The sequence below is a fragment of the Crocodylus porosus genome, unplaced genomic scaffold (assembly GCF_001723895.1).
Source record: "Crocodylus porosus isolate Cpor-Errol unplaced genomic scaffold, CroPor_comp1, whole genome shotgun sequence".
NCBI classification, from domain to species: domain Eukaryota; kingdom Metazoa; phylum Chordata; order Crocodylia; family Crocodylidae; genus Crocodylus; species Crocodylus porosus.
The window spans coordinates 84,986,348-84,995,551 of NW_017728947.1; the positions used below are offsets into that span (position 1 = coordinate 84,986,348).

At 46.3% G+C, this 9,204-nt stretch overlaps 1 long non-coding RNA gene across 1 annotated transcript in view; it reads right to left on the bottom strand.

Moving 5' to 3' along the window:
- Positions 1-9,204, bottom strand: part of LOC109321657 — a 19,300-nt gene that overhangs the window by 3,773 nt on the left and 6,323 nt on the right. The window contains exon 2 of the long non-coding RNA XR_002104130.1: positions 8,644-8,647. This is a non-coding gene — a long non-coding RNA (uncharacterized LOC109321657). The remainder of the gene's footprint in view (positions 1-8,643; positions 8,648-9,204) is intronic.

Genomic DNA, 9,204 nt, shown 5'->3' on the forward strand with positions numbered 1-9,204 from the left:
AGCAGAGGCTGCGGACGGCAGGTGGAGCAACTTGTCTTTTCGATCTTGGTTACGGGACTGTTTGGCTTCGATTTTGACTTCGGCTTACTTTGTTCTGGCTTCTCGTCTCCGACCTTGGTTTATGGACTGTCTTTTGGACTGGCATCACGACCCCGTTCCTCGATTCACTACATTACAGTTTTTGTTGTTGGTTATCCCGTTCATGAGCTGTTGACCAGCCCTGGGACTAGCTAGTGGGCAGCCGCACCTATCCCTCAGGGGTAGAAAGCAAGGGCTTGCTAGTGAACCCCGTGGAGACCCCTTTGTTGTTCGCTATACTGTAACTGAAGAAATATCTGAGCCTCCGCTTCCCAAGCATGAGTAAATAAATCATCTTTGTTTAAACTTCCCGTACAGCTCACACTCCACCGCCGCTAATCCCACCTGTTCGTATTCCAATTGCCACCCCGGCCCACCATGACCTTGGGACCTGATTCACTCGGTGTTCAGTTACCCCGACAGGAATCAAAGGCCTTAGTGAGATGAATGAAGGCCATATACAGGTCCTGATGTTGTTCTTGACACTTTTCTTGGACCTGGCAGGCAACAAAGTTTAATGTCAGTTTCCCCACAGAATAGAATGAAACCAAACTGAGATTCTGGCAGGACTTCCTCAGCAAGAGGTAGAAGATGGTTCAAGAGTATGTGCACAACAATTTTCCCTTCTGTAGAAAGTAGGGTGAAACCTCAATAGTTCCCATACACAGACTTACCTCCTTTCTTGAAGATAGTCACAATGTTGGCACTCCTCAGGTCCTCCAGGATCACTTCACTGTTACAAAATCATAGAATAAATTCATAGTCTCGGTACTATTATCTCACTGCCAGTCTTGTAGATTTCAGCAGGTATGCCATCCAGTTCTTGGTTTCCTAGATGGCATACCAGACTTCTGGGATAGGAAGGTTGGTGAGGGATCTCCTTTAAGGGTGTTGTGGGGATGGACTCAATGGTGGTATCTGCTATGGTCAACTCACAGTTCAGGAGTAGTTCTGATGGATAGAAAAATAGTATTTAGAGGTTGTCTTTTGGGAACTGGCTTGTAGGTAAAATAAACATGCATTAAAACAATGGCCCAGGGCAATGGCAAGAGTTAATTGATTTCTAAAAAGCCTGTTTGTAACAAAGTTTCCTCAAGGCCAACTGTATCTGGCACAGGCTACCAGCAAACCAACACACAGGCTGGGAAATTGAAGACATGCACCACACTGTTCCATAACATGAGATAATGGACTCTGCAGCTTTGGCACCAGGTCACAGTTCCCATGTGCAGAGAGCCCTTGGGATTTCCAGTTTTGGTTAATGAACTAAATTAGAAGAACACCTGAAAGAGCCCAATTAGGATGGGTGCATGTGATGGGTTTGTGAAACAAGGGATTAGCTGACAGGACAGAACATGGACAGTATGACTACCACAGAGAGATCAATCGGCAATGCCCAAAGATAAAGAGAGTCAGATGAAAGAAAGAATGCAAAAAGAGTCATGTTAGAGCAGCAAAGGGTCCCAAGAGGCCATTAGGGGCAGAGGACATACCACAAGTCCATTTTACTCACCCCACTAGGGGATGGGATGGGGGTATGGGCCTCCAGGCTGCTGACATCTGACATTCAAGAGAGAATCTCAGAGTGATTTCATAGATTTCATAGACGTTACAGCTGGAAGCAACCTCAGAAGATCATCGAGTCCAGCCCCCTGCCCAAAGGGCAGGAAGTCAGCTGGGGTCATAGAATCCCAGCAAGATAAGCATCCAATTTACTCTTGAATGTGTTCAGTGTAGGTGCTTGAACCACCTCCAATAGCAGGGTATTCCAGACCTTGGGGGCTCGGACATTAAAGAAATTCTTCCTTGTGTCCAGCCTGAAACAGTCTTGCAGTAAACCGTTCGACCTCGTCATCCCTTGGGGTGCTCTGGTGAACAAACATTCCCCAAAGTACTGGTGGTCACCTCTGATAAACTTACAGGTGACTACCAGATCACCTCTGAGCCTGCGCTTTTCCAGGCTAAAGAGTCCCATAGCTCTCAGCCTGTCATCGTAAGGTCTGTTTTCCTGACCTCTGATCATGCACATGGCTCTTCTCTGGACTCTCTCAAGCTTCTCCACATCCTCTTTGAATTGTGGAGCCCAAAACTGGACCCAAGGCCACAATTGGCCATTTTGGCCAAGAGGTGATCATGGGATACCAAATTGACAGCTTTTTTGAAGTCAAGATATATGACATCAATCTCTTCTCCCTTGTCCAGGTGATAGGTCACTTGGGATGCTTGGATACTGGCCAGATGTTCACAGAGATGAGGAACCCTAGGACTGGTAAATACAGAATTGTATCATTATTCTTATCTTCTATCACGTGTATCCATAAAATTTGTCTGTTATCAAATGGAGAGGCCGTGGTTGGTCTGAGTTTGGGTCCACCTGGAACATGGTGTCTGGGTCATAAATCCAATGCCAACAATTGATGACTCCACCAGGACTAACTCAAGGATTGGGACCAGGTCCAGCGCCAACAGTTGGTGACTGGGTCCCTGGGACTGCGAGTTGAGGGCAGTAACCTGGCTAATCAGGGAATTTGCAGACACAGAGTGAACCTCTCTAGAGGGGTCAGACAAGTCCCATAGTGGGGTAAGGCTGTGAAACTATGGGTAGAGACCTGTTTGTAAGATGAAGCTATTCGGTAGTTCCAACTAGGCTTGTAAGCTAAATAACCATGTTTGTGTCAGAGTCTTTTGTGCAGGAGGTTATTTGTTGCACTGCTGACCAAGGGGGTGGCTGTTTGTCTGGGTCAGAAAGAGTAGTGTACACGGGTATAGGTACGTTGGTGGAAGGGGCAGCAACTTTGAGGAAGACAGGGTCATGACCTGATCTTGGATTATGTCTGAGGTTCATGGTTTGGACAAGGGTATGTGCAGTGGTCTGCTTTGGAAGCCAGGAACAGAGAAAACTGATCTCTGCTGGGGGAACGTGTGAATCTAGAGGGAAAGAGTCCTTGGGACCAAGGCATTTGTAAGCAAGGCTGCTTCTGCAAAAGGAGAGGGTTGCTTTGTATGGATTGTTAATGGCATGGTTATAGAGCAGTGTTGTATGTTTGCTCTGGAGACTGTAATTTGGAAGTTACAGGTGCACCCTACGGCAAGCCAGACTTATCCAGGAAATGCAGCTTCAGGGAGCTTGGATACAGTCAAAGGAAGAGCAGGAAAGGTCCAGCCCCAACCTGACACTGGGGACAGATGTGAAACAGATACCTTGTGATCCTGTGTGCCCCTCAAACTAGACAGTGCCACAGAAATTTGATTTTTGGAGGCATCTGATAATCATAAAAGGCTAGGAGGGGGCACAAGTAATGTTACTGGACACCAGCATATTCTTTTTCTGCTTTGGTTTATTATGCTAGCATACCTTTGTGTTGCAAGGCAGTAGCAGAGGAATTTGTGCATTGGTATTGGAGGTGAGGGATGACTTTGCTCTCCCTTCTGCAAGAATAGCAAGGCATATTCTAGAAGGGAAAAGTGTTAACAGTTTCTTTAGGCAGGAAGGCATTTACAAACACTCATAGTGCAGCTGTGTAAACAAGGAGTCAATGCCAAGAAGCTAGTCTGAAGCAGAATAAGAAAAACAAAAAACAAACAAAACAAACAAAACAAGACACCACAGGTCTTATCAAAGATGCCTTTAAAATTAAATTAAATTAAAAAAAAAACAAAACAGATGCATGGTTTTGAAGTTCATTTTAGGATTGGATGGTTTCCTGAAAGATTGTGTGTGGTTTGTTGACTGGATGGAGGAGAACAGTAGCTTTGCTGTCAAAGAGACAAGAGAGAACTTTGCTGGATTGCTTTGCACAAAGCAAGGCCAGAAGGGGCCACTGACAAGCACAAACTGTGATGCCTGCAGGCAAGGAAGAATATAGTTAAAGCAGTGCCAGAGTTAAAAGATCTGTCAAGGGAAAGAAAGGCTGAAAGTTAAAGGAGACCCATACAGTGAGTGTTAAAACCCAGAGAGAGTATGGGGACTTCAGAGAACTGAGAGAGACAGAGAGAGAGAGAGAGACAGAGACAGAGAGAGAGACAGAGACAGAGAGAGAGACAGAGACAGGCCAAATAGCAGAGCCCAGCCAAAGGTCATGGAAGCATGAAAAGTCAGGGACTCAGTCTGAAAGGTGTGAGTCAGAGACAGTGACTTGTGGCCCAGGAGGGGGCAGAAGAAAGTGGGACCAGAGGTTCAGAGTGGAGGAGAGACAGAGAGAGATCTTCCAGCCCAAGAGGGGCCAAGTATCAGTGTGGCCAGAGAGCCAGAGGTCTGAAGCCCAGGGAACTCAAGTGTTAGCAGGGCCAGGTCTCACTGGCCCAGGAGCAGGGCCAGGACTCAGACAGGGGTCAAAGTCCAGGGGACACAGCTGAAGACCAAAGGAGTCCAAGAGTCCATAGCCCAAAAGGGGTCCAGAGGATCCCTGAAAGACCAAGGGGTCTGGCAATCCAGAGGCAGGGCCCTAGAGAGGTCAAAGAGACCACTGCTAAGACTGCCAGAGCTGGAATCCTGAGATCTCAACTAGTCTGAGGAGGAGCCAAGAAGCCCAAAAGTGAGAGACTGTGCCCATGACACATGAAGACGATCAGGGTAAAAGAGCCTGAAGATTGTTCTTCAGTAAGCCCTGAAAACTACACTCTCCAGGGACTGGCTAAATGTGGTGGAGCTACTCATGGCAAGGTAGTGTCTACAAGATGCCACATGTCTGCTCAGAGAAGGGGGGGGGATGGGCTCAATGATCTTTTGAGGTCCCTTCCAGCCCTTAAATTTCTATGACTCTATGTTGCCACCCCAGAGAAATGCAAGTATAGGGCACCTGAAAACTCTCTCTCTCTCACCGCCTTGTGGGTCACCATTTGAGAGAAGGCTTGGGGGAGCATACCCCAACAGAAAACCCCTTGTGGAAGCCAAGGAAAGATGTGTGGCAGGGCACACATTGGAGCACCTGTCACTGAAAAGAAAGGACTATTGAAAAAGCAACCTCTACAAGGATCAAGAAGAGGAATCTCTGGATGAGCTGCAGCATGACACGGGCCAGGGCCCATTGTAAGCAAAGCCAACCTCAGGGTCAAAAATGATTCCATGACATAAGCTAACGAAGTGGGTTGAGCCCCTTCCTTTTTTGTCTTTGTGTTTTGCAGGATGTGGACCAGCACTGAAGCATCAAGAAGTTTGCCTGGTACAGAGAAAAATGTATGCATTGGAATTGTCTGGCTGTGTTTGTGCAATGCTATTGATGTAAGTCAGGGGTGGGAAAAAATGGCAGATCTGGCTGGCAGCTGGACTCCATTTCCCAGCAGCCCCTACCTGTGTGGCTGAAGCCAGTTTTCATGGAGACCGCAGGAGCAGCCACATTGTGATACCATGAGGCTGGACTTTCCATGGAGACCAGTCCCAGCAGCACTGGCAGGACGCATGGCAGGGCATGGAGCTGCTCCAGAGCCCAGCTGGGATCTTGCACCAGTGACAACATGGTCCAGAGCTGTGGCAGACCCATGATCTGCAGCCTGTATGGCCTGGGCAGAGGCATGCAGGCTACAGATCATGGCTCTGCCTCAGCTCCAGACCATGCTGTCATTGCTGCAAGATCCTAGCCAGGCTTTGGAACAGCTCCATGCCCTGCCAGGAGGGGCACTGCTGGGAGGGAAGCTTGAGAGGTCATATGGCTACCCCAGAATTCTCCGTAGCCCCCAGTAGCCACCCCTCCTAGTGTCACCACCGCTGCCCACCTTGCACAGGTGATGGCAGCTGAGCCCATGCTGCTCCCACCTGTAGTGCAGCCCCCCCTCAGCCAGAGACTGGTACCACTGCTGCCTGGCAGTGCTGCTGGGGCTGGTCTCCAGAGAAACTTTGGCCCCACGCTATCAGTGTGGATGTTGCTGGGTTCTCCATGAAAACTGGCCCCAGCTACATGGGCAGGGGCTGCTGGGAAATGGAATCCACTGCTGGCCAGATCCAGTCCATGGGCTAGACTTCACCTGCCCCTGCTACAGGTGTATGGCTTCACACATTCACACATTCCCCCAGCAGAGATCAGTTTTCTCTGTTCCTGGCTTCCAAAGTGGACCACTGCACATACCCTTGTCCAAACCATGAATCTCAGACATAAGCCAAGATCAGGTCATGACCCTGTCTTCCTCAAAGTTGCTGCCCCTTCCACCAACGTACCTAAAAAGTCTGTTTGCGACAAAAAGTATCCTCAAGGCCCTCTGTGTCTGACACAGGCAAACACCAAATAAGTCATCATAAAATGGCTCTGTGAATGGACTGTCTCTAATATATGTATGTATAAAAGAAACTCGTAAGTAAGAGAACATTATCTAGGCAAATTCTAAGACCTGAGTTTAAATCTATCCTTCACTATAAAACTTCCTATGTGACCTTTACCAAACCATTTATTCTCCCTGAGTCTCAGTCCCTCATCTGTAAAATAGGAACAATAGTACTTCCGTTGCAGAAGTATTAATACTGAGTATTAACAAATACAATTTAAAAACAGCTCAGAGTTGGAATATACAGTGTAAGATGTTTGCAGTAAACTGTCCGTTAGCTGCAAACAGAATGAAAAAAGAGAGATAGAGAATTTAAGGAAGTAAACTGGAAATAAATGACTGTCTGTTCACGCTTGTTCTATGAGCAATAGAAGCTAAATTCCTAGAACAGATTACATGCTCTGCCAGAAAGACAGGATGCTATGATACTATGGTGAAAGAGACACAGAAGTACCTAAAATAATAGAAACAAGGATTCCTCTTACAGGTCTCGCTCCTTTCCACTCTGATTTTTCCTGCTCCAGTTCTTTTCAGTGTATACATGCAGTCCCACTATATGAACTGGTCAGATGATACAGATTCAAATACCAGCAACATGCAAATGACATATGCAGATGGATGCCTATAGATGTGCAATGAGGCTGCTCCGATATGCTGTAATTACAGTGCGCTGGAGCAGACTTGATTAATCAAGTCTGCTGGAGCTTGGTATTTTATTTACCACACTCCAGTGGACTCCAGCATCATGTGTATCAATGTCCCCACACTGAACATGGTGGCGGGGGCACTTTTAACTAAAGCTTACTCAATAAGCTTTACTTAAAAATGCCCCCACCACCATTGTTCAGGTTGGGGATGGTGATACATGGGATGCTCCGGGTGATAAAGCATGCCCCCTTGCACTCCCAAAGAACCTGTATAAACACCCATGGTTCTCAGTTTTCTTTATCACATGCAATTACACAACTACATCAGGACATCCCATTAGTTCAAAGAAACTGATTCATAAATGAAGAGGGAAAAAAACTTGTGAAATTGAACTGCAGCACATCAGATCAGTGAAGGTGAGTCACTGCCCCTGCACTGACTGTTCATTGGATAAAATGAATGCAGAGCAATGGAGAATTTTCTGTTCCATTGAGAGGAAGGGTCCAGGGTAGAAACCAAAGCCCTCCCCTTTCCAGAGCAACAATGATCTTAAAGAGCCACACTTTCCAGCTTGCCCCAGAGATTTCTCTCACTTGGCTGCCCTGGAGAGGAGAAGCAAACTGGGTCTAAATAATGCCTAACCTATGCCAAGATTGCCATTGCTATTCTCCCTGGAAACATGAAGGAATAAAATGACAGATATTCACATTTGTTTTTGTCCTAGTGGTTGGCACTCAGTTACATCAGTACTGAGCACAGGAAAAGAACATATATGTTGAATAATGCACACTGACAAGCACACCACACTTCACTGAGGCATTTGCAAATACAGTCCTTTGACAGTGCAAACATGCCTACCGACGCAGAATAAGCCACGACATTAATTTGAATACACCTGACTACAGTGCTACTATCAAATAATAACCATTATGAAGAAAAATATCTATAGTGCTCCAAGATCTTGCCTCATGTACCCATGCTTTGTTAAGCAAAAGATAGGGCTGGGTGGCATCTTAACATTAACCGGTTCAGAAAGCACTAAGCTTTCATAAGTAACAACCTACTTCACCAGATACTATGAAAGGACTGGCAGAAGGAAAGCAGAGAGACCAAGATCCAGTCAAGCCACTCTCTCTTTCAGCAGTGCTTCCTGCCCTTGTCCCTATCCCTTCTATATAAAACCCTTTCCTTCTGTCAGTCATTTCATAGTAGATGACAAAGTAGGTGGTTTCCTATGAAAGCTCATGCTTTTCTGAACCAGTTAGTTTCTAAGGTTCCACCCTGTCCAACCTTCTGCCCAACCTCAGAGTAACATGGCTTAGCACCCCAATGTTGAATTGCAATTAGTGGAAATTAAAAAATTCTAAATCCACAGAAAACCAGGAGAAGCAGAAAACAGGAAAAAAGCCTCCGAAGCAGGCATAAGGGACACTACATTGCATGAAATGCAGAATATAAAGAAGGAACAATGAAGTAACAATAATTATTTTGTATCTAAAGGGAAATATAAGTACAGAAGCAGATTCATAGATAATGCCAGAAAAAACCTGTGTGATTCTCTGAATTGACGCCACCTTGTAACACAACAAAACAGAGGACTTCCTAAAATTGATTCATGTTTGAATTTCAGCACCTTCTGTAGATACCTGAAGGCAGACTTACTTATCTAATGACAGGTAATATTAGGAGCATTAAGAATGGACTAGTTGCTCATTCTGGTGAAAGAAACTGATGACTACAAAGAGGGGCACTGAGACCTGTAACTTCAGCCCTGAAGCAATAAAATTCACAGGACTCAGCTGCTAGAATATGTGCATGTTGAATGAAATGTGTAGGTGCACTTACTTTATTACTTAGATGAAAAGTTGTAGCTTAGAAGTACTAGAAAAGTATCTCAGGTGGATTCAGAAAGGGTGCAGTGGCACAGATGTACCCGCCTCTCAATCAGCACCACTACAGAAGCAGCAGCCAGGGACTTGTTTTAAAATCCTTCCCCCACCCCATGCTCCCCATCCACGCTCAGTGGCACCTCTCTCCACTGCTGTATCTAGCCAAGCCTGGTTCCATGTGCAGCCAGCTGAAGCAAGGCAGGAGCAGCTACCCCTTGTCAGTTGGGTACAGCGGTAGTGGTGTGGGGGGAGGAGGGGAATAGCAGGGGAAAGAAAGGGATGTGCTGCTGGGCATGGAGGAGAGGGGAGGGGGCAGCAAAAATTCTTACTTGAT